The 23,454-nt window shown below is 40.9% G+C and overlaps 1 protein-coding gene and 1 pseudogene across 15 annotated transcripts in view; both read left to right on the top strand.

Moving 5' to 3' along the window:
• LOC140849262 (serine/threonine-protein kinase TAO1-like) overlaps positions 1 to 23,454 on the top strand; it is a 242,042-nt gene that overhangs the window by 57,093 nt on the left and 161,495 nt on the right. For 9 of the 15 annotated variants that reach the window (XM_073236260.1, XM_073236264.1, XM_073236251.1 and 6 more), the window contains exon 1: positions 19,056 to 19,149. The exons of 5 other annotated variants lie outside the window; for them this stretch is intronic. The gene's annotated coding sequence lies outside the window, so the exon portion shown is untranslated. Of the gene's footprint in view, positions 1 to 317; positions 13,666 to 19,055; positions 19,150 to 23,454 lie in introns of those variants that run through there. One more of the 15 variants, XM_073236256.1, reaches the window with a different exon arrangement.
• On the top strand, positions 15,410 to 18,255 carry LOC140849261 (transcription intermediary factor 1-alpha pseudogene; annotated as a pseudogene).

Below are 23,454 nucleotides of genomic sequence, written 5' to 3'. Positions count from 1 at the left end.
TGTTGCTGTGGGCGTCGCCTGGCTGGGGCTGCTCCTCCAAAGTGGCGGAGCCCCATTGGAGGGGGAGCGGCCGGGAGGCTATTTATCTCCGTAAGGGGCCTCTGTGCTCCCTGTTGCCCAGGGGGTTAGAGTGACCAGAGATCCCCAGATTCCCTGCCTCTGGTCTAAGTGTCCTGTCCTGCCCCTTTAAGACTTCCAAAAAGCACTCTCCAAACCAAAACAACAACAGCAACAATGAGAGAGGGAACAGAAAAAAAAAAGGAAAAAACACGCGATTTTTTTTTTTTTCCCTCAGTCGCCGGTCCCAGGCACCGGCTAACTGGTCCTGCTGCCCTGCCTCCCTAGCACCAGGGTCCCTGTCCCTTCACGGCTTCCAAAAAGCACCCGCCCACCGGTCCCGCAGGGAAAAACGCGCGATATTCTTTGTCTTCAGGCGCCAGTCCCAGGCACCCGCTCACTGGTCCTGCTGCTCTGCCTCCCTAGCACCAGGGTCCCTGTCCCTTTAAGGCTTCCAAAAATCACTCGTCAAAAAGAGAATAGAAAAAAAAAAAACGGGAAAACGCACGATTTCCTCCGTCCTCAGGCGCAGGTCTCAGGCACCTGCTCACCGGTCCTGCCGCCCTGCCTCCCTAGCAACGGGGTCCCTGTCCCTTTAAGGCTTCCAAAATGCACTCGCCAAAAAGAGAAAATAAAAGGGGAAAAACGCACGATTTCCTCCGTCCTCAGGTGCTGTTCTCAGGCACCTGCTCACAGGTCCCGTAGGGAAAAACGCGCGATAATCTTTGTCCTCAGGCGCCCGTCCCAGGCACCTGCTCACTGGTCCCGCCGCCCTGCCTCCCTAGCAACGGGGTCCCTGTCCCTTTAAGGCTTCCAAAAAGCACTCGCCAAAAAGAGAAAAAAAAAGGGGAAAAATGCGCGATTTCCTCCGTCCTCAGGCGCCGGTCTCAGGCACCCGCCCACTGGTCCCGTAGGGAAAAATACGCGATAATCTTTGTCCTCAGGCGCCGGTCCCAGGCACCCGCTCACCGGTCCCGCCGCCCTGCCTCCCTAGCAACGGGGTCCCTGTCCCTTTATGGCTTCCAAAAAGCACTCGCCAAAAAAAAAACCCGCTCCGGTTTCTTTCCACCCGCTGGGAGCCGGGGGGAGGGGCGCTTGGGTCCCATCGGGCTGGGGCTTGAATCTTACCCCCTTTCGCGAGGCGCTGGGTTCTTGCAGGTGTGGATGTGGTCTGGATGTTGTCCTGTGTCCTCTGGTCTCTATTTTAGGAATAGTTTTCTTTGTTATATTTTCATAGCTCTATGTGTTTTTGGGAGGAGATTTCCACTGCTCTACTCACGCCGCCATCCTGGGTCCGCCCCCCCCCCCCCCAGACTATATTTTTTGACACACCATCCTACAACTTTCTTTTTTTCACCTGACAATATATCTTAGAAATCTCTCCATGTCAGTGAATATAAATGATTTCATTTAAACATACATCTTTATTGCCTTAAAATTGTTTCATTTCAAATTGTTTTATGCATATACATCTTCCTTCAAAAAAAGAAAATGGAAACTCTTCAAGGGCAGGAGGAATTACATATTGAGTCTCATTTCCATTCCTTTCCTCTTTACTTTTAGTGCATTTGTTGCATATTTCACAATTTATGCTGTAAGAAGTTAGAGACGTTTGCTTCTCATAAACGCCAGGGAGTTAGGATCTAGTTGTTAAGGATTTATATTTACACATAATACCATAACACAAGGAAGAAATTGTTACTGAAAATTTCTGTTACTGAAAATCTGGCCAGGTAGGTTATTTGAATAATCCTCATGGTGAAAATAATGGAGAATGTTGAATATGTATAGGAAAACTTGCTCAGAGCAGCAAAGGGCTGAAAAATCTAAGGAATTCTAAGGAAAAATGAGAGTTCAGAGAAGCTTAGAGATTTGAAGCTGTTTTTGCTTTAAGAACATTTGAAATTTGAACTTTACCTGCCTCATAGGTGGACAGGTTCTACAGACTCAAAGATAGGAAATGATTAACATCAAATTCAACATAATGATATTTTGGGGATCTGGGCCGGTAGATGCAGGGAGTTTCTGGGGTACTCAGATTTTCTATTTATTGACCTGGTAAGTGTCCAGGGCAATTTATTTTCTCAACTCAGCGTATTTATTTTGTGCACTTTTGCTATATTCATGTTATAATTTATAACAAAGAATTAAATGTAGAAGAAAATATAGTGTGATCCATATGTATATGTATTAAGTAAATGGATGTGTACATGTGTGTATTACATGAATGGGATTTGTAATATATACATTTTACACCTTGATAATAATGTAGGAACAGGGGTGGGAAGTAAGTAACAAGGAAGGAACTTATCGTTTGTATGTTGTACCACTGTCATTAAATGATTTAATAATCATCATTATTATTCAGTTTCTTTTTTAAATCAGACTTTAAAAAAGATACAGCCTCTGTCTCTGCCCAAAGATATAAAAGCACTCCCCCTGTTATGCTTTATACCACTTGGCATAGAACCTTTTTTTTAAAAACATTTCTTATTCCTTTGCCAGGCTGTAAGCTCTCAGCAGCAACATGGCAGTGTCATGTTTTTCTTTGTATTTCTTGGATCTAATAAATCCTGGTTGTTAGTAGAGGGTCTGTACATATAGCAAAATAGGAATGAATGAATGTACCTTATGAAGAGCAAAGGGCAGTAGGCATCCGATAAATATAACATTTTCTTAGAGGCTCTTACTATACTTTGCATATTAGTTTGTACCTGGTACAGCAGTGGGCATAAAGTTGGCACAGTGAATACAGGTTGATTTGAATTTAACTGACGCTTTGTGGAACCTGTAGGCAAATGTGGGGTCCACCATGTGGTGCCCCTATTGATCCAGAAAGCAGGACAATGGAAATACTCTCTGAAAATTAAACTAAGAAATGAATACCTAATAGATTGAAGATAATACGATCTTAAGAATCCTAAAGACTTCTTGGGCAGTAAAAATCTGACTGTAACCTTATTGAGGGTATCAACATCTTAATAACACACAAACATATAAAATCTTCATCAGAAGACCATTTTCTCTGTCTCCACTATGGGGGAAATGAAAAGCTATCAGTGTAATTGTTATGATACCTGACACAATACTGTCTGACCAATAGCACCTGCCAGGTTGAGGCAAGCATCCAGCCTCCCTGGAAGGTCAATCATTGTGTTATAAGGAGCTGCAGAGCTTCATGCCCTTTTGCAGTAGAATCCTGCATCGTTAATTCCACTTACTCACCATGCTTCCCTCTGGTAACTTGCCTTCCCAAAGAGATCATTCACTGTCAGGCTGACACAGACCTTAAGTATGTCTGATTCTTCTGTTGTTTACTGTAAATAATAAAGTCACCTAATTTTTTTATACATTAGTGTCTTGGGAGTTTTGCTAGCATGAGTCTGCATTCCTGTGTCCAGTCAGTGCAATCAGGTATCAGTCTGCGAGGCTCATCAAGGTAAATACCACCTTGAGGGCATCTGTTGGAGTGGACTGCTGGGTTTCCCAGGTGATGCCCATCTGTGTTGTCGTGTTCCATGTTTGCTTTCCATTCCACACTTCACCAAAATAATTCTTCCCAGAAGGACTATAGTAAGGACATCTTAACAATGTGCACATTTCAGCTAGAGAGTGCCAAATAATATTACCTCGGTGCCAGCAGGCCCTTTTTTTCTGGATGTGTATTTGTTTGGTTTTGCACACTTCATACCGGAATGGATGAATGGAATATATATTGTAGATGCCACATGATATGATCTCCAACAGCTCATTTCTAGTTCTGGCTTCACAGCCTCTTTTGGCTTCACTTGTGGCTCTCATCTCATTGTCAACACTGATCCTGGCATCACTTCCTAACCTGGATCCCTTGCAGCAGTGAAACCTAAAGAAGATGGAGGACACAATGAGTTCGCCAAGGTTAAAGATAAGGATGCAAGTAGAGCAGGCAATGAACGAGGTTGTAGAATATTTTTCTTCCATTCTCATCTTCCTCTCTTTCCTCAAAAGGATCCCAGTAACATTTGAAGGGGTTTCAGATCCCACACCCTGCTGTGGAAAAAAGTGAAGCCCAAGTTCTCAGTGACCTGTTCAGCTTATCTGTGAAAAGAATGGACTTAAACCAGATCTCAATAAATCTTTAACAACAATTTCTTGCCAAAAGGGTATGAGACTAAATAAACAGGGCAAAAACCATTAAAACTCTTAAGTGAATCCTGGAATTTGTTTTAAGTGGATATTGCTCCAAATATTACACTATTAGGTGGGACTTGCTGAGCAGTAGTTTTTCCCATTTCTCTCCTATTCCTCCCCTTGCACCCTAACTTCCAGCCAGAATAACTGGTCACTAAATTTCACCATAAATTTATCAGGCATTTACCCAGAGGAATCTTCAGTTGTCACTATGATTTAAAATACCATATTTGTTATTAGTAGATTAGGGCTTCATGAAAATTTCAGATAGTATAGGTAAATATAGAATCTTGAAAAGACATTTTTTTAAAAAAAATATTGTTTTAACAATCACAGTTTTGTCCCTTTACACAATTAGAGTTTTGCAGCAAAAGTAGACACTGTTGGATTATTAGTATGTCTGATAAATTCATGAGGCTCCTATCCCTGTACATCACAGCAGAGCTGTTCTTGTGTGTTGATGTTAAATCATGTGAAGCTGAATCGCTAAACAGGTAGCTATGGACTATTCCTGAGGATTTAGATGCAGATTAACCAGTCAGTTAATTGTCCAGGCCTTTTGACCAAATGAAAACCATCCTCAGGCTTTCATTTTCTTTGGATGAAAGATGATGCTAATGATGAAAGCGTCCGGTTTTCATTTCCACGTAAGTAACGTTTATTTCACAGCCAGAGACGTCTTAGATGTAAGATCAGTAGCTATCCTTGGACTGTGCAATAATGGAAGTTAGGCTGGGTGCCTTTAAAACAAAAATAATCCAGCCTATCACCATTTCTGATGTACTTTTCCTACTTTAGTAGATTAGTAACAACATCTTATGACAGAAAAGTTAGCATTTGCTAAAGCAAACCGGGCAGTATAATATGTTACGTGCTGATATGAGAAGTTACCCCCCCAAAAGATCATATTCCCTTCCTTTATTAAGTGTTTAATTGATGGAGAGAGGATGAACTAGCCAACATTTATTAAAAACACCTGGAACTCTGAAAACCACGTGTATTTTTCAGAACTTATAAAGATGTTCTTGTTTACTGAAGTGCATCCTATATTGTCAACGATTTTTGCACACAGGCACATACATAAGCTGTTCAGTGAATAAAGACAAAGGAGGAGAGTGAGCTAGAGACAGGTGGTCACCTGAGAAGTAGGGAGTGTTTGACCTCCTTTCCCTTTCCTCTTCTCATGGGCCCAGGCCACTGCCTTCTATTTTCTTTCTCTCTTTCCTTCTGTTGAAGATCAGAGTCTAGAAAGGGATTCACTGGACAGAATTGAAAAGACAGCTGGACTGGTGGACCAGACTGTCCTGAAGTTGGGCAGCATGTGGCAAGCTGAAGTGTGCAATTTTCAGAATTACACAGGTATCTTCAGACACTGACGTCCTCCGTACTGCAGCCAACCTTTCGCACACCGGCTGCCTAAGGGCCATATATAAAACAGCAGAGTGGACAGAAGTTCCTTTTCTCTCTCTGTTCTGCCTTTCTCAGTTCTTTTTCTGGCATCCTGTTTTTCTTCATTATTCCTGCAGCCCTCTAGCTCTTCTGATTCTTGTCCCTTTTCAACAAAACGTTTACCATAGGCTTGATGTCATGAAGTCAGTCCATGTTTGTATCTGTGTGTATGTGTCTATGTGCTGTGTGTATGTATCTACAATTTGTTTTTGTTAGTTTGCAATACTCTTCAAAATACTCCTTTCTAACCAAATAAGCCCCTACAGTAATATTTCTTAAACTGTTAGGATTATTGACTCCTTAGGAAATCTGCAAATTACCCTAAAAATTTTTATATACACATCAAATGTTGGGTACAATTTCATGGTGTTCATGCACTCTTAGTAACTATTCATGGATCGATAGTGTGGATGAAAAGAGGATGAGTTGAAAGGATGTGAACTAGAAACCACAGAATTTAGTGACTGAATTCATCCCTATGACAGGTATTTGTTGGGCTGCTATATGTTAGACTCTCTGTTAGATAAGGTGGTGAACTGGAGAGATACCATCCTCGGGTCTAACGGTGATGACTCCCAGGCTTCTGGAATGGTCAGCTCATTGGATGATGGGACAGGCACGTGTTCCTCAACAGAAGTGCTTCTTCAAGCTATAAATGCGCCTTCTGAGATTTCAGGATATCCCTGTAATTGAGAATCACTGTGTCTAATGAGAGATGTTAGTAATGAGAGAATGTTTATGTATAAGCAATATTTGGGGAGGGGCTTGAGACCCTCTCATATAGATGACATTTGGAGCCAGGAAGTGGATGAAATCTTACCAGGAAGAGTATAGAGAATGAGAGGAGAGGAAGGCTGGGGCTTGGTCCTGGTAAAACCATGGAGAAAGTCGAGAAACCTGGTAAGAAAGCGAGGAGAGTATAAAGAAAGGTAAAGTAAGTTCCAGGATGCAGCCAGTAGAACAGCAGGGAGGAGGAGCAGTAGGGCAACAGCAGGCAGCTTCGGGATACATTGGATAGGCTTCAGGTTCAAGACGATAACCTGAGCTTACATATTAAACATCGCATGTTCACTCCCACCTTAGCTAAAGGGAGTCATGAATCATCACATCAAAGGGCTTGGGTGCCAGCAAATACTAATGAAGAAATTTTATGTTGTGTGAATTATATCTCAATAAAGCTTTTATTAAATAAAAATAATGAGGATGAAAATTCACTGTTAAATGTATTCTAACAAAATTGTTATACTTAAAAATGAATCAACTATCAGCATCCAGATATGTGGAGGTAGTGCAGGAGTAAGAGAGCAGATGTTATCCACAAAAGAAGGACAATACATTTGTATCCAGTTACCTAGTAGCACTGTATAGGAAAAGCAAAGGAGCATCACCTTGGGAAGAGGGAAAGGTCGAAAGGATGAAAGGGTGAAAGCATCACCTTCAAAAGGGTTGTCACTCAAATTGCACAGCCAGCTGAGGCATCTTTTCTTGAAAGGAGAACAAAAAGATCATCTTTGTTACTGAAAACCTGCAGAATATCCCACTCATGATGTGCTTGCTCTGAAAAAAATTATGCAAAGGTATAGTAGAGACAAACAAATAATTAGAATAAAGAACTCAATAGGGGGAAGAAATTAGAGTATTTTCAAGTGGTATGGAATTAACTGTGAATAACAGTATAGGAGTAAACCGTAATACTACTGATAATCATTCTTCATAAAAAGAATAATATAATGGACCAATAATAACAGGGATCTGGGATTCTAAAGTATTTCAGTAATTTGGCAGATGGAAGAGGGAAGGTTGCAAGGAGACTCAAAAAATGCTGCTTTATTATTGGCTTCAAGAAAGAAAGGCAGGGTAAGGGAAGGTTAAAAATAAGCAGAACTAGAATAGAAATAAAACGAGTAGCTTCCTAATAAATTGGCTAAAAGCTGGGGGGAAGGATCTTCTTAATCAGTATGGCTCAGGGAGAAGGGGAAAGGCGAAAACATTTTGGAAGCATAAAATAAAAAGAATATAGTTTAACATTAAAACTGAACATATTCATTACCACAGTGACTCCCCTATTCTGTTAGAAGACAAGGATTTAAGTTGATTTTTTAAATCCAATCATAACATGACCCAGAAGCAAATATTTTTTAAAAAAAGAAGAAACGTATGACCATAGATGCGCAGAGAATTTATTTTAAATTGCAAAATTTTTAATACTGTTTTAAAAATAAAAAAGGAATTTTAACCCTATGACAGTAAATTCAATCTACAAAATGAATAAGCAAAAACAGATTATTTAAAATAACCAAAATTGACTTAATACAGCAAAAACTATGAATGAGATTGACAAAAGTCGGATTGAAAGAAAGATTCCTTCCTCCTCAGAAGTGCAAATTCTAGATATATTTATCATATTCTGTCAAAGCCTAAAGGAACAGGTATTTCCTGTGCTATCTAATTTATTTGAAAGCATGGTAAAATATGGAAAATTTCTCAGGTTATTTTATGAACCTAGGATGGCTATGACCAAATTCTACTTTGTTTTGTTCATAAAAATTAAGAACACCTTCACTTAAAGCTACCTATACAAAATCTTAAGTCAAATATTAGCAAAGGAAATATAGCAGCATATTGAAAGAATCATAGATATGATCAGTTCAGATTAGTTTCAATAATGTTGCATCTGTTTATCTTTAGAAAATCAGTAATAACAGTAATCACATTCAGAGATTGGGAGAGGAAAGCCTTTTTCAGCCATTCATTCCTAAAAGCCCAGTAGCAGAACTCTGGTGACCAGTGGTGAACCAAAGTAACTGAGTCTCTTTCTTTGTGAAACTTAAGTTCCCGTGGGAGAACAGTAATAAGTAAATAGGCAACTATTGTAATAAGCACGTATAAGATTTTGGCATGTATTAGATTTTCAAGTTAGTGGAGAAGTTGGCTCATTCAAGAAAAATTTTTGGAACCATTGGCTAACATTTTAATAACACTATTTAAATCCAAAATTTATACTTCACATTAAAATACATTCCAGATGAATTGAAGAGTTTAATGTTAAAAATTGAAACCAAACTACAGGAAGAAATAAACAGTGACTATTTATATTATTCTATATTCTGTTGGACCTTTTCAATCATGTCAGAAGGAAAAGTGTTTGGAAAGATTTCCGAACTGAAGGATTATGTTGTATCGTTACCGAGACAATCAATAAGGACAAAGGCAACTGCTTCAAACTTGCAAACATTCAGCAAAGCATAACATTTCTGAAAGATGCCCTTTTACGGTTTATATACAAAGAACTGAAATTTCAAGGGGTAAAATCAAACATCATTACCTGATAGACTATGTTTTTGCAGCTAAAGTCCAGCTGTTGTACTAATGAGACTCACACTTTTAAAGAGCTTCCTGCATGTTAGATACTTTTCTGATGCTTTTTGTTATGTGTATTACCTCATGTAGTACTCAAGATCATCAGAAATAGGTACAGATAGTGTTTACATATTTTACACGTAAGGATACAGAGGTGCAGAGAGGTCTCAGGAGCTTGCTGTAGAGCACCCAGCTGATAATTGGCAGAGCCAGGATTCAGACCCAGTCTGCTGCCAGAGTCTGCTTTCCTAACCATTATGCTGTACCAAACATGTCTTAAAATTTTCTGACTTACTGAAGTTCTCAAAAAGCAGGTTCCTGAAGGTGAATTCAGCAAGGGGAGAAATTTAACTCAGTCTGTCTAAAGAATAAATTTGGGCAGTAGCTTCCCAACTCAGGACTGAAAAATCACTGGGAGCTTGTGAGGAATCCTTTTCTCACCTACATCCAGTCTTTGCCAGATTTTTGTGTGGAGTGTTTGGAACTCAAGTCTCACTCAGTTGCCAAAATAACTTCCAGAAAATCACTTTGAAGAAATTTTGAGTAAAATATTTCCCTGTTTACTCCAAAACAAGTGAGTGGACTTTGAATGTCACTCGTTTCATCAACATACATTTGCAAGGCTGGTTTTTCGCCCTTTGTGACTAAAAGCAAAGCACGGCCCATGCTGAGTTCCCTTTCCCATGCCAATTAGGTTAGAAGGCAAAAAATTCCAAAAGCACGAATACTCAGTGCCTAAGTTGATCAAAGTTTTAAGCAAAATTTTCTTCTACAAATCTGCCATTGTTTTAATAGTTTAACATAGAAGATGCAGTCTAACAGTCTTTTAAAACAAAAAAGATGCTGTCTTTGTGGATGGGTGTTTCGGGTGTCTCAGATAGGTTACATGAGGGGTTTTGGGGAATGGGGTTTTTTTTGTTTTTGTTTTTTACTTTCCCTTTGTCACTGATAAGGTCCAGGGGACTTTGCAGCTTCTCAGATGTTATACTGGGTGAAAAGTAGTACCTGCATAAACAGTGGGTAGGGAGTGCAGATAATGATATTAATATACCTCATAGTTTGTCTTGTAAAGCCAACATCCTATATAACTTATCTTTATTATGGAATTGCTAAATTAGAATTGTGTCCTTCTTAGAACCAGATTGCTTGAAATGAAGTCATGTAAGCAGTCTAATTTATAAGATAATTACATTTAGGAAATGCAATTTCCTGAATGTTCTGCCACACGGAAGAATTCCGAGAAAAAGGTTCGTTTCTTTGGAAAAAATGATTTTACTTTCTTGGTAAAATGCTACTGCTTGTTCAGTTAATTGGCAATTCCCAGTGATTTTTTTTCTTTTTTTGGTAGTCACAGTCATAACTTACGTAAGATTACCTAGTGTTTTAGAGGCTCCTCAGAAAGCCTTAGAAGAGATTAAATATTTTTAGGTCTGTCTAAATGTGCACTTCTAAAGCTATACCTAGATATCTCTCTGAATCCAGTTAACTAATTTATTTATTTATTTATTTTTAGTCAAAATTTCACCTTTTAGAATTAGGCTTGTATCCTGATCCTTACTGGTGTCAAATTATTTCATTTCTTTTGACTTTAATAGTCATATTTAATAATTCAAACACGGATACTTCTATTGCTCACATGTGTTTCAATCGGACATGTTTAAAGATGTCTAATAACTAAGGTCTTATGCATTTCTTCATATTCTATTTAATGGCTAGATGCATGTCGGTGCCACAAAACATTTTAACCAAGACATATAGGGTGTCATCAAATAATTGAATTACAATAATAGCTGTAATGGGACCGAATTTGCAAAAGTAAATAGTGTCTTCCTTTAAAAGAGAAAATTAACAGCTCTCCTCAATCAGATTCTTAAGTTTAATTAGCTCTGACTTGCTAGAAGAAACTGAGCAAGTGAATAGCATGTGTTTTCCATATTCAGCAAAATCTAAATCATTGCTATTTTATATAGCTGACCCATATAGTTTCTTTTTTCTATGTACCTCAGTTTTTTTTTTGCTTTGTTTTGTTGTTGTTTGTAAAATGGACTAAAAAATTTGATTAGCTCATAAATCCCTCCCATTTCTAAAATGCTATGAGACTTTAAGCCTAATTTCCTTTGAGCCTTAATCCTCTTACTAATTGATGTGGCTGAGTTGTTTAGAATGAACCTCCGTGGTGCAATTGACTGATTAAGACTGTGAAGTTTCATGTAGGCAAATTGGTCCAGGAATGAATCCATTCATTCAGCAGACACATGCCATGTCTGTGAGTCCTAAAAGAGCCCATAGTCCAGTAAAGGAGTGTGGTAGTTTTAAAACATGCCCCCCTAAATTCTTTGACACTCCCCCCATCAAAAGATGGGGCTATGCCCTCTCCCCTTGAACCTGGGCTTTGTGCCTGTCTGACAATAGAGTGTGGCAGAGATCTATTCATTTTCTATTCAGAAATTGTACCCAATTTAAGAAACTAACAGGATCCATTTCCTGTTTCTTGGATCACTCACTCTTGAAACCCAGCCACCATGCTGTGAAGAAGCCTAAATTGCCCTGTGGAAAGGCCCAGGTGGAAAGTAACTAATAGCCAGCACCCGCTTGTTAGCCCTTGGGATGAGCCATCTTGGAAGCAGATCCTCCAGCTCTGGGAGAGCTGCCCTGGCTGATACCGCATGGAGCAGAGACTAGCCATTCTCACTGAACCCTGCCCAAATTGATGGTTCCTGAGCAAAATAAGTGACTCTTGTTTTAAGCTACCAAGTTTTGTTGCCAAAACAAGGAGATAGACACATAAACAAACCATTTTGAAGCAATGTAGAATTATGATGGCAGCGATATGTACTGGTATCACAGGAACACAGGCGAGACACCTAATCCTTTTGGCATCAAGGAAGACATCCTCAATATGACAAGTGAACTGAGTCTTGAATGAGAGAGGGTTAGCCAGGTAGGGGGAGAAAGAATGGGGATGTTCTGGGCAGAAGGGACAGCAGTGTGACCTGAAGTAAAGTCAGGAAGTAGCATGATGTGCATGAGAAATTATGAGCCCTTAGGTGTTGCTGAGCATAAAGCTGGAGATAGGGAGTAGTGATTGATGTAGCCAGAGAGACTGGCAAAGTTTGAATCATGCCAAGTAAAGGTATGTTGCATACAGGTCATTTGGTGTTTTTGTTATTATAGGTAGCATTGGATGGAGCAATCCAATCGTATTTGAGTTTTAGACAGACCCTTCAGTTGACTGTGGGAAAGTGGACTTGAAGATATTAAAGCTTGAACCAGGAAGACCAGTTAGGTGGCCATTGCAGTAGTTCAGGCAAGGACAATAAGGCCCTAAATTAGCACTGTGATGATGGGGAGGGGCTAGAGAAAATAGATTCAAGAAATATTTAGGGGGTTAAAAAGCATTTAGAAGTTAAAAAGGGCAATACTTAGTTACTGATTGTGGGGAGAAAGGGCAAAGTGAAGGAAGACTGTTAGGTTTCTAAGTTAGGTAGGTAGACACCAATACCAGTAGAAACGAACTAAGGAGAATATAAGGAAGGGTATGCAAGTCAAACTTATGGGAGATTTAAGCTGCAAATAAAGATTTGGCAGTCATTGTCACAAAGAGAATAGTTGAAATTACTAATGGGTAAGCTTCCTAGGACAAGAATGCTCAGTAATAAAGATAAGAGGACTGAGGATGAACCCTGGGAGTACCCTGCTATTTAAAAGGTGCTCAAAGAAGAGTGAGCCCATAAAAGAAATGGAGAAGAATGATCCAAGAAGTTCCAGGAGAACCAAGATGTTGTCCCACAAACAAAATAGTAGTTTCAAGTAGGGGCTAATCTTTGGTATCAGATGCAAACAACCAGTTAAGTAAGATAGGGCTAGATGAGAAGTCAGCGATGACTTTAGGCAGGCCGGGCAAAGCCAGGTATCAATAAGTAAATGAATGAAAAGTAAGAAAGTAGACAGAGTTGATACGGCCAAGGAAGTGGAGAATAGCTGGAGAAGAACACAAGGATGAGACGGTTTGGTGGTGGTGGCGGTGCTGTTGGTTTTGGGGGATAGAAAATAAGTAAATGCTTTACTAACCAGAGCAGCCAGTAAAATGAAAGAGGTTGAAGAGAGAAGAATAAGAAGGTAAGATTCATGCAGTAGCTGCCAGTTAGAGAGAGCAGGGCGTAGGGTCAAGGGCAGTCCTTTGAGACTGGAGGAATGCAACAAGGGTAGGTGTAGATGTACATAATTTTATAGTATTAGGGCAGGAAGTTGAAGATCATAGTTGATGGACATTCTTTTCTGTGAAAAAAGAGATAAATTTGTGCACTGAAAGAAGAAAGCAAAGCAGGGACTAACAGCTGTATTGAAGAGAGTGGTGAGTTTTAGAAAAATCTGAGAAATGGAAATAAGGGCTGGCTTGTAATAGACAAAAGGAAGAATAGGTGAGCCTGAAAGCCCAGTTGGTGTTGAAAACTAGTTTTGTGCTAGTGACTATCAGCATGATTATATGATTTTATCCAAGGGAATACTGCCACTCACCCCACTCATCTCTCTTTTTTCCTGGCCCTGTTGGCCTAGAAAGTGGGAAAAACAGGTAACCTCCAGACAGAAGGAAGCAGGGCCTCCAGGAAGAACAAAGTTTTGTTTAAGGTAAGGAGATAGGGCATTCTGTGTAAAATTGGGGAATTACTTGTTTTGCTTTATATAATGACATGAGGGCCATTTATACCTCACTGACCAGCCATTGGATTCCAGGCACCCCAGGAAGGAACATGATCTTGGACAAGGCAGCTTTCTTTAACTAAAGCAGACCCCAGAGGTGCTGAGAGCAGCAGACTTTGTGCCTGCAGCACTCCCAGCTGTTCCATTCTTGAGGAACCATCTGTAAGGCACCTCACGGTGTCCACTGTGGCAGACTTTGGAGTTATCTAGATATTGGTTTAAATCCTGGCCCTGCCACTCCTAGCCAGTCAGCTGGTTGTGTTAAGCAGATCCTCCGTAAGGCTTCTTTAATTAATTGATTGATTGATTGATTAATTAAGGTATCATTGATATACAATCTTGTGAAGGTTTCACAGGAAAAACAATGTGGTTACTGCATTCACCCTTATTATCTAGTCCCACCCCCATACCCCATTACAGGCCCCATCCGTCAGTGTAGTAAGATGCCACAGAGTCACTACCTGCCTTCTCTGTGCTACACTGTTCTCCTGGTGACCCCAAACACACCATCTGCACTAATCATGGTACCTCTCAATCCCATTCTCCCTCCCTCCCCACCTGCCCTCCCTCACTCCTCCCCTTTGGTAACCACTAGCCCCTTCTTGGAGTCTGTGAGTCTGCTTCTATTTCCTTCCTTCAGTTTTGCTTCGTTGTTTTACTCCACAAATGAGGGAAATCATTTGGTACTTGTCTTTCTCCGCCTGGCTTATTTCACTGAGCATAATACCCTCTAGCTCCATCCATGTTGTTGCAAATGGTAGGATTTGTTTCTTATGGCTGAATAGTATTCCATTGTGTATATGTTCGGTAAGGCTTCTTTAACCTCAGGATCCTATACTGTAAAATAGGAAAGATAATGTAAGAACTAATTAAGCCTTGGTTTCCTTCTTTGTGAAATAGGAAAAATAATTATACCATCCTTCTGGTTGTTAATAGGATCTGGTAAGATCATAAACTTCCCAGAGTACCTGTCACTTTTAGAAAATGAATTGTCATACCATATGTAAAGTGTCTAGTTCAGCAGCAGATACAGAATATTTGCTCTGCAAGTTGCTCAATCAGTATTTCTTTTAAAAATGTTTTAGTTGTTGGGAGAGGGAGGGTGGGGGCGGGGCCTCAGCCGGCCGGGTACCCCCAGAGGAAGGCTGGGAGGTTAGTGGATTCGGGCTGTGTGGATTTGACGAGCGCCACGGCGGTTGGCGAAGCTCACGAGGCGCAGCCGGTCGCCGCTGACAGACACCGTTCTTCCGGCCGCGCCACCCGGGAGGCGGATCGCCGGGGCCTGAGAAGGCTTCCTCGGCCCGGCGCTGCCTCCCCCCTCCTCCCTCGGGTCACCCGAGCTGCCTGGGAGGAGGAGGAGGAGGAGGTCGTCGGGGGCGGGGGCGGCGGCAGGCGGCGGCACGCGGGGACCGGGACAGGACAATGGAGGTGGCTGTGGAGAAGGCGGCGACGGCGGCCCCCGACAGCGCCGAGCGGGGAGAACGAGGCCGAGAGTCGGCAGGGCCCGGACTCGGAGCGCGGAGGCGAGGCGGCCCGGCTCAACCTGTTGGACCCTTGCGCCGTGTGCCACCAGAACATCCAGAGCCGAGCGCCCAAGCTGCTGCCCTGTCTGCACTCCTTCTGCCAGCGTTGCCTGCCCGCGCCCCGGCGCTACCTCCTGCTGCCGGCGCCCATGCTGGGCTCGGCCGAGACCCCGCCGCCCGTCCCCGCCACCGGCTCGCTGGTCAGCGGCTCCTCGCCGTTCGCCACCCAAGTTGGAGTCATTCGATGTCCAGTTTGCAGCCAAGACTGTGCAGAGAGACACATCATAGATAATTTTTTTGTGAAAGACACTACTGAGGTTCCCAGCAGTACAGTTGAAAAGTCTAATCAGGTGTGTACAAGCTGTGAGGACAATGCAGAAACTAATGGGTTTTGTGTCGAGTGTGTTGAATGGCTCTGCAAGACATGCATCCGAGCTCACCAAAGGGTGAAGTTCACAAAAGATCACACCGTGAGACAGAAAGAGGAAGTATCTCCAGAGGCAGTTGGTATGACTAGTCAGCGACCAGTGTTCTGCCCTTTTCATAAGGAGCAGCTGAAGCTTTACTGTGAAACATGTGACAAACTGACATGTGGAGACTGCCAGTTATTAGAACATAAAGAGCATAGATACCAATTTATAGAAGAAGCTTTTCAGAATCAGAAAGTGATCATACCCTAATCACAAAACTGATGGAAAAAACAAAATACATAAAATTCACAGGAAATCAGATGCAAAACAGGATAATTGAAGTAAATCAAAATCAAAGCAGGTGAAACAGGATATTAAAGTTGCTATATTTACATTGATGGTAGAAATAAATAAAAAAGGAAAAGCTCTGTTGCATCAGCTTGAGAGCCTTGCAAAGGACCATCGCATGAAACTCATGCAACAGCAACAGGAAGTGGCTGGGCTCTCTAAACAGCTGGAACATGTAATGCATTTTTCCAAATAGGCCGTTTCCAGCGGCAGTAGTACAGCATTACTGTACAGCAAGCGACTGATTACATACCGACTACGGCACCTCCTTTGAGCAAGGTGTGATGCTTCCCCAGTGACCAACAATACCATCCAGTTTCACTGTGATCCTAGTTTCTGGGCTCAAAATATTATCAATTTAGGTTCTTTAGTAATCGAAGATAAAGAGAGTCAGCTACAAATGCCTAAGCAGAACCCTGTCGTGGAACAGAATTCACAGCCACCAGGTGGTTTATCTTCAAAGCAGTTATCCAAGTTTCCAACACAGATCAGCCTAGCTCAGTTACGACTCCAGCATATGCAGCAACAGGTAATGGCTCAGAGGCAACGGGTGCAACGGAGGCCAGCACCTGTGGGTTTACCAAACCCTAGAGTGCAGGGGCCCATCCAGCAACCTTCCATCTCTCATCAGCAAACCCCTCCACATCTGATAAATTTTCAAAATCACAGCCCCAAACCTAATGGACCAGTTCTTCCTCCTCATCCTCAACAGCTGAGATATCCACCAAACCAGAATGTGCCACGACAAGCAATAAAGCCCAACCCTCTGCAGATGGCTTTCTTGGCTCAACAAGCCATAAAACAGTGGCAGATCAGCAGTGGGCAGGCTGCCCCGTCAACTGCCAGCAGCATATCCTCTACTCCTTCCAGTCCCACTATTACTAGTGCAGTAGGACACGATGGCAAAGGTTTTGGTTCACCTATGATTGATTTGAGCTCACCAGTGGGAGGTTCTTACAATCTTCCTTCTCTTCCAGATATTGACTGTTCAAGTACTATTATGCTGGACAATATTGTGAAGAAAGATCCTAGTATAGATCATGGCCAGCCAAGACCACCCTCAAACAGAACCGTCCAGTCACCAAATTCATCAGTACCATCTCCAGGCCTTGCAGGACCTGTTACTATGACTAGTGTACACCCACCAATACGTTCACCTAGTGCCTCCAGTGTGGGGAGCAGAGGAAGCTCTGGCTCTTCCAGCAAACCAACGGGAGCCGATTCTACACACAAAGTCCCAGTGGTCATGTTGGAGCCAATCCAAATAAAACAAGAAAACAGTGGACCACCTGAAAATTATGATTTTCCTGTTGTTGTAGTGAAACAAGAATCAGATGAAGAATCTAGGCCTCAAAATACCAATTATCCAAGAAGCATACTTACCTCCCTGCTATTAAATAGCAGTCAGAGCTCTGCTTCTGAGGAGTCTGTGCTAAGATCAGATGCTCCTGATAGCACAGGAGATCAACCTGGACGTCACCAGGAAAATTCCTCATATGCAAAGTCTGAGTGGCTGGATGCCTCCCAGAAGTCACCGCTTCATGTTGGAGAGACAAAGAAAGAAGACGACCCCAATGAGGACTGTTGTGCAGTTTGTCAGAATGGAGGGGAGCTCCTGTGCTGTGATAAGTGTCCCAAAGTATTCCATCTTTCTTGTCATGCACCCACCAAGTGGAGAATGAATCTGCACTTTCTGCCGAGACTTATCTAAACCAGAAGTTGAATATGATTGTGATGCTCCCAGTCACAACTCAGAAAAAAAGAAACCAGAAGTCCTTGTTAAATTAACACCAATAGATATAAGGAAGTGTGAGCGCCTACTTTTATTTCTTTACTGCCATGAAATGAGCCTGGCTTTTCAAGATCCGGTTCCTCTAACTGCCTGATTATTACAAAATAATTAAAAATCCAATGGACTTGTCAACCATCAAGAAAAGACTACAAGAAGATTTTTCTATGTACACAAACCCTGAAGATTTTGTAGCTGACTTTAGATTGATCTTTCAAAATTGTGCTGAATTCAATGAGCCTGATTCAGAAGTAGCCAACGCTGGCATAAAACTTGAAAACTATTTTGAAGAACTCCTCAAGAACCTTTACCAGAAAAAAGGTTTCCTAAACTAGAATTCAGGAATGAATCAGAAGATAATAAATTTAGTGATGATACAGATGATGACTTTGTACAGCCCCGGAAGAAACGCCTCAAAAGCATAGAGGAACGCCAGTTGCTTAAATAAGCAGCACCATTGGCGTGTGCTGGTTTTTAGATTTTTGTTTTGTTTTTAATAAACATTTTGTGAGTAATTTAACATCATTACAAAGAAAAAAAAAATGTTTTAGGAAGATTCTTTGACTTTTCTATGGGCCCAAAGGAGCATCAAAGCCAGAGCTGGAATGCATCCTAACTACACTACTCTTGGGTTTAGCTTTCAAATCAAGGAATATGGGAGGAGATAGCTCTGTGATGAGTCAGACTGTGGTGGAGGTAGTGGAGGTAGTGTCTGATAATGTCTGATTATCGGGAGAGTCTGATTCCTTAGGCTAAGTTACTGGTGTTATAGTTCAATGTGAAAATGTGTTCTTTAAAATAGAACCAAAAGGAGAAAATTAGAGATGAAGTCATCTGAGTGGCAGTACTCCACCGAAATAGCACTGTATGTAGCAAAAGGATGATTGCAGTTCGGGACAGGTTACTTTGATTTATTGGGGCTAAATATATATTTTATATACACATGTGACTGCACTTTTGTGCACCCCCACCCATCTGGATTGTAGTCTTGCTGACTCCCCCAGTTGGATGTTGAACCAGGGATCATTCATTCTTCCTCTCTGGGCTTGAGTTTGCTCTAAAATGAGGATTTAGATCTAGGGGAGTCCCTTCCTATTCTTATTTTTATTTTTATTTTTCTTCCAATTTTATCGTGGGTTAATTCTTTAAATCCCCAGTATCCTATAGCACAGATTTTAAGACAAACATGGCTCTGTTCTCTGTAGAGAAATGATCTTATTCCATGTATACAAAGAGGCACAATGTGTTGAGTGAAGCCTGCAGAGAAAAGAGTTGGATAGCTCTAGCAGAGAAAGCCTGATGTGTACACTTCAGTGAAGAAGGGGAGAAAAATCACTGTTTGGTGAGTCAATCAACGTACTCAGTAGTCATCACAGAATCATGTCCTTACTTGCAGGACATGGAATTATCCAAATTTGTAGAATTACCTGTGGAATTATCCAAATGTGTTGTTTAACATTTATTGACAATGACTATTGTGCTGGATGTTGTGCAGAGCAAGTTTATGCAAGCTGAACCCCAGCTTCATTCATTTATGGCGGGAACGGAAAAGTGGTGAAGTTCAGAAGATTGGAAATGCTAAACTTCTTGTTTTCAATCAGAAAACTGCACTTAAGTATTCAAATTCAATCACGATCCAGTATCATAAAGCCTTTATTGTTAAAGGAAGCATCTGATTTTTACTTTTTCAGTTTGGCTTCTGCGCTCTGCTGTTACTCTTCTCATGTAATTGGGTTTATGATTTGAGTAACTTTTGAAATACTGGCAGCTCAACTATCTTCAATAGAGACTCATCTCACTTAAGGCATTTTAATATAACTTTCAGTATCTTGAATCCTGGGAATTTAATCAGTATACTTACACTCTTAAAGTTTTTCTTGCCTGAACCATTATACTATTTCACAGAACAAATATTTCATCCTTAGGATTTTGTAACCTAGGGATTTAAAGATTAGCTTTGAAAATAGGTCAGGGAAAAACATCTCCTTTGGTTTAAAGCTAATCAGGTAAGGAAGTAAAAAGAGCAATTTAGAAGCCTTTGAAAAGCATTTGTGAAATCAGTTTCATGTCATTTTATGAAAGCTGCTGCCTGTAAAGCTACAGTGTGAGTCAAGCCTTCTTTCAGCGTTGCCACTACTTCATGCCTCCATTCATTACCATTCATCCATTCATTGTTCATTCATTCATTTAAGTGTTGTTCTAGATGCTGGGGTAACAGAGATAAATAAGACAGTCCGAGCTTACTGTGTGCCAGGCATTTTGAAACTTGGGAAACCAATGCTTCTATCTCCATAGTCTGGTGTTACGGAATGAGCATTACGATGGGAGTCCAGCTGTTCTCCTAAACTCACTGGTTAGCTATGTGACTGTAGGTGAGACCTGTTTGGTATCTGTTTTCTCATCCCTGAAATGGTATTGCTCACCCTATTTACTTCATAGCTTTGATGTAAGAATCAAATGAAATTGTGATTTTGAAAGAGCTTTGAAAAGTATTAGACATTATATAAAGACAACTAATAATCTTATGACTGTGGCAGTGTTTTGACCATTTTATTGCCTCTGTGAAAAGGTTGAGGATGAGTACATTTTCATTGTGCTCTTGAACTAGAACTGTATGTATATGATCATCAGCCTTAACCATTTCTTCCATATGTGCAACTACCCTACTTCTGATCCACGGGCACAGACTTCATTATGTGGTGGCTAGGGGAAGGATATCTACAGCTGACACAACTTATTTAGAAAATATTATTCAGTTCATATCCTGCATTAAATCAAGTATTGATTAAGTGCCCAGGCTAAGAGGGCAGAGAGAGACATAAGTGATGAGATGATATTGGTCTTCAAGAAGCGTAGACTTGTATTTGAAAATTCAGAGTAGCCCAAAATAAATGATTACCTTAGTTGCAGTTTCCCAAGGATCTGTACAGAGATGTCCATTTGGCCCTATCATGATTCTAGGAGCCCTCTCTCTCAGATATTGGAGGGCCTATTTATCCCTACTGGATCATGGAACAGATCGTCTTATGAAGAAATTGAAAACTTGTAGCTTCATGTTTGATTTCCTACTAGGTTTTTTAGGTCTACCATGCTGATGCGCTGGAATGAGATAGGAAGTCTGAGCTTTCCTAGACTAGTCTTGGACTAACCCAAGAATCCCTCTCAAATATGAGCTCTACAGTACAGAGAAATGTTTGTGTTTTATTCACTGCTCTCTGCCCAGTGCCTAGAACAGTGCCTAACAAGTGTCACCCAATGAGAATGTTTTGAATGAATGAAAGCCTCCATCTACCATATGTACAGTTCTTCTGATACTCTGATAGCCCAGATAGATAGCTTCTTGAAGACAGGGGCTATACTTTGTCTCCAGATTTCCAGTGTCTGGCACATAATCAGTGGGCTGGATGTTTGTCAAATGAACATATGGACAAGCTAACCAGGGCTGGGATGGATGCCCCAAGACCAGGACTTCAGTCTTTCCCTATCTTTCCCTGGAGTAAGCCCTAAAAACGAGAGGAACTCATTCCCAGTAAGTCTGAGGCATAGCCCAGTTTGGCCTGCTACAAATGTGAAATGTCACTGAAGTTTCTTTTTGAATCTTAGCTTTTCTGTTTATTTTAGGTTTTCTATTCCATGTGTGTTCCTCTCAAAAAGATGGATAGAATTAATGTGCCAGGAAGATGCCTTGTGTATGTCCTCTGCTGGGTCCCATCCTTATCCATTGTACTCGGTAACACTTGTCTGTGCAGCTTGGGGCCCAGGACAGAGCAGGCTGTTCTTGAAGGCATTTCGGAACCATGTAGGAGACTAAAGGGCCCAGAGAGAGCTGGCACGGAATAGGAGAGAGAAGTAGGACAACTGGCCAGAGCTGCTTTCTGGGAGTTGTGTTATGCCATCTTTCAGCCTCATTGATTATTCCAACTCTTCCTAAAATAATAATAATACTAAAAAAAAAGTCCTTACCTTAACATATGCAAGTATCTCATTTGATCTTCACAGCAACCCCATGAAAATGGTGTTTTTTGGTTTCCAATGTTACTGTTTGCACAAATGAGAAATGTCAGATCAGGAGCAGCCCTGGGACTAGGGTGAGGCACATGAGGCACTCACCCCAGGCACAAAATTAAAGGGAGTGCCAAAAAAACAACACAATTAAAATAAATAACATTTCATGCAATATTTTAAAGATTTAAATTCATGCAGGATCTGACAGGGCCAGGATTAAGATGAGGCAAGCTGTGTAAGTCGTGCAAGTAAGTGCAGAATTGGATCCTGTCATGATAAAAAATTTTATTTTGTTCTAAATGGCTATTTTTGGCATTAATTTCAATTTTGAGAGCTGCATTCAAATATTACTTATCTTGATTAGTGAGTTTCTTTGCCTCCTCTTCAAAGTTCCCCTGAGACCTGTGCCTCACTGGCCTCATGCTGGTCTCAGCCCTCCAAGTCTCACCGTCTTAGAGATGAAGTGCCCCAGGGCCTGTGGCTTGTGAGTGGCAGAGCCCACATTTGAACCAAGGCTTTCTGACTCCACATCACATTCTCTTTCTGTTATACCACACAGCCACTTAAAATGCCAAATTATCTTTGTCTCTGAACATCTATTGGTCTTCTGTTGTTACTCCTTAAATTTTCTTAGGCTTTTAAGCCTCATTATTTGAGGGTATCTTTAGTACTCCCTGGTGACTTTTTCATGTATTTTTCTTTCTGTAAATGTGCATGATGCAACCTCTATTGTTTCAGTTATTTGATTTCTAAGTATTTCTGGATGAATCTTATCTCACGGGCACACTACAAAATTGTTGTCTTGCTTAGAACTAAATTCTGCAACTCAAATTAAGAACATATGATTATCACTAACTCTGCATGAACTGGGGGAAAGAAGGTCTATTTTTTAAACACCATTAAGTTGTAGATTGAGATGCTGATTAGAATAGCACTCAGAATTCTGTAGCATGTCTTGTAAAGTCAAAATTCCTACAGACTTTACCCTTCAGTGAAGTTTCTTGAGTAATGAAAATAATGCATGGTAAGAAGGACAAACATCCCTGTCCGTGTTCACCTTTTATGGGACGAGGGTGCGTAAGACTGTATGAAAGTGTAAACTGTCTTCTTTCTCAGATGTTTTTCTAATCAGTTAGTCTGGCTATGTAGCTGAGAAGGACAAAACTCTCCCAACTGATCATTTTCCTTATACTTGGCCTTACTTCTATATAATTTACAGGCAACCTGTAGAATTTCATGTCTACTATACCTGTTGGGGATACACAAAACAAGAAAGTGCTGGGAGTTTGAGATTAGAAATAGAAGGTACAATAAAGGAGCAGTAGTAGGCTTTTGTTTTTCTTTGCAATTAAGTCTTAGTAGAGGTAAAGAGAGTTGACACCAAGGAAACAACCCTGGAATTATTTACACTGCAGTGTCTGTTAAGGAGGAGGAGAGTAGGTCTGCTTTGGTTATGTAGCTGTATTCCTATTATGTTAATGTGTGTCCGCAATTTAATTAGTAGTTTAAAGACTATACATGCTTATGTTGCTCTACAAGAAGATGTGTCAAAGAAATAATCAATCTTCCCATGTTTTCTTCCATCTGCTACTTCTATAGCTTTTCTTCTTCCTTCCTAATTACAACCCTTAAGTAGAATTCA

Source organism: Manis javanica, chromosome 4 (genome assembly GCF_040802235.1).
Source record: "Manis javanica isolate MJ-LG chromosome 4, MJ_LKY, whole genome shotgun sequence".
Taxonomy (NCBI): Eukaryota; Metazoa; Chordata; class Mammalia; order Pholidota; family Manidae; genus Manis; species Manis javanica.
Note: the sequence above shows the minus strand (reverse complement) of the source record. Positions and strands in the feature narration are given on the sequence as shown.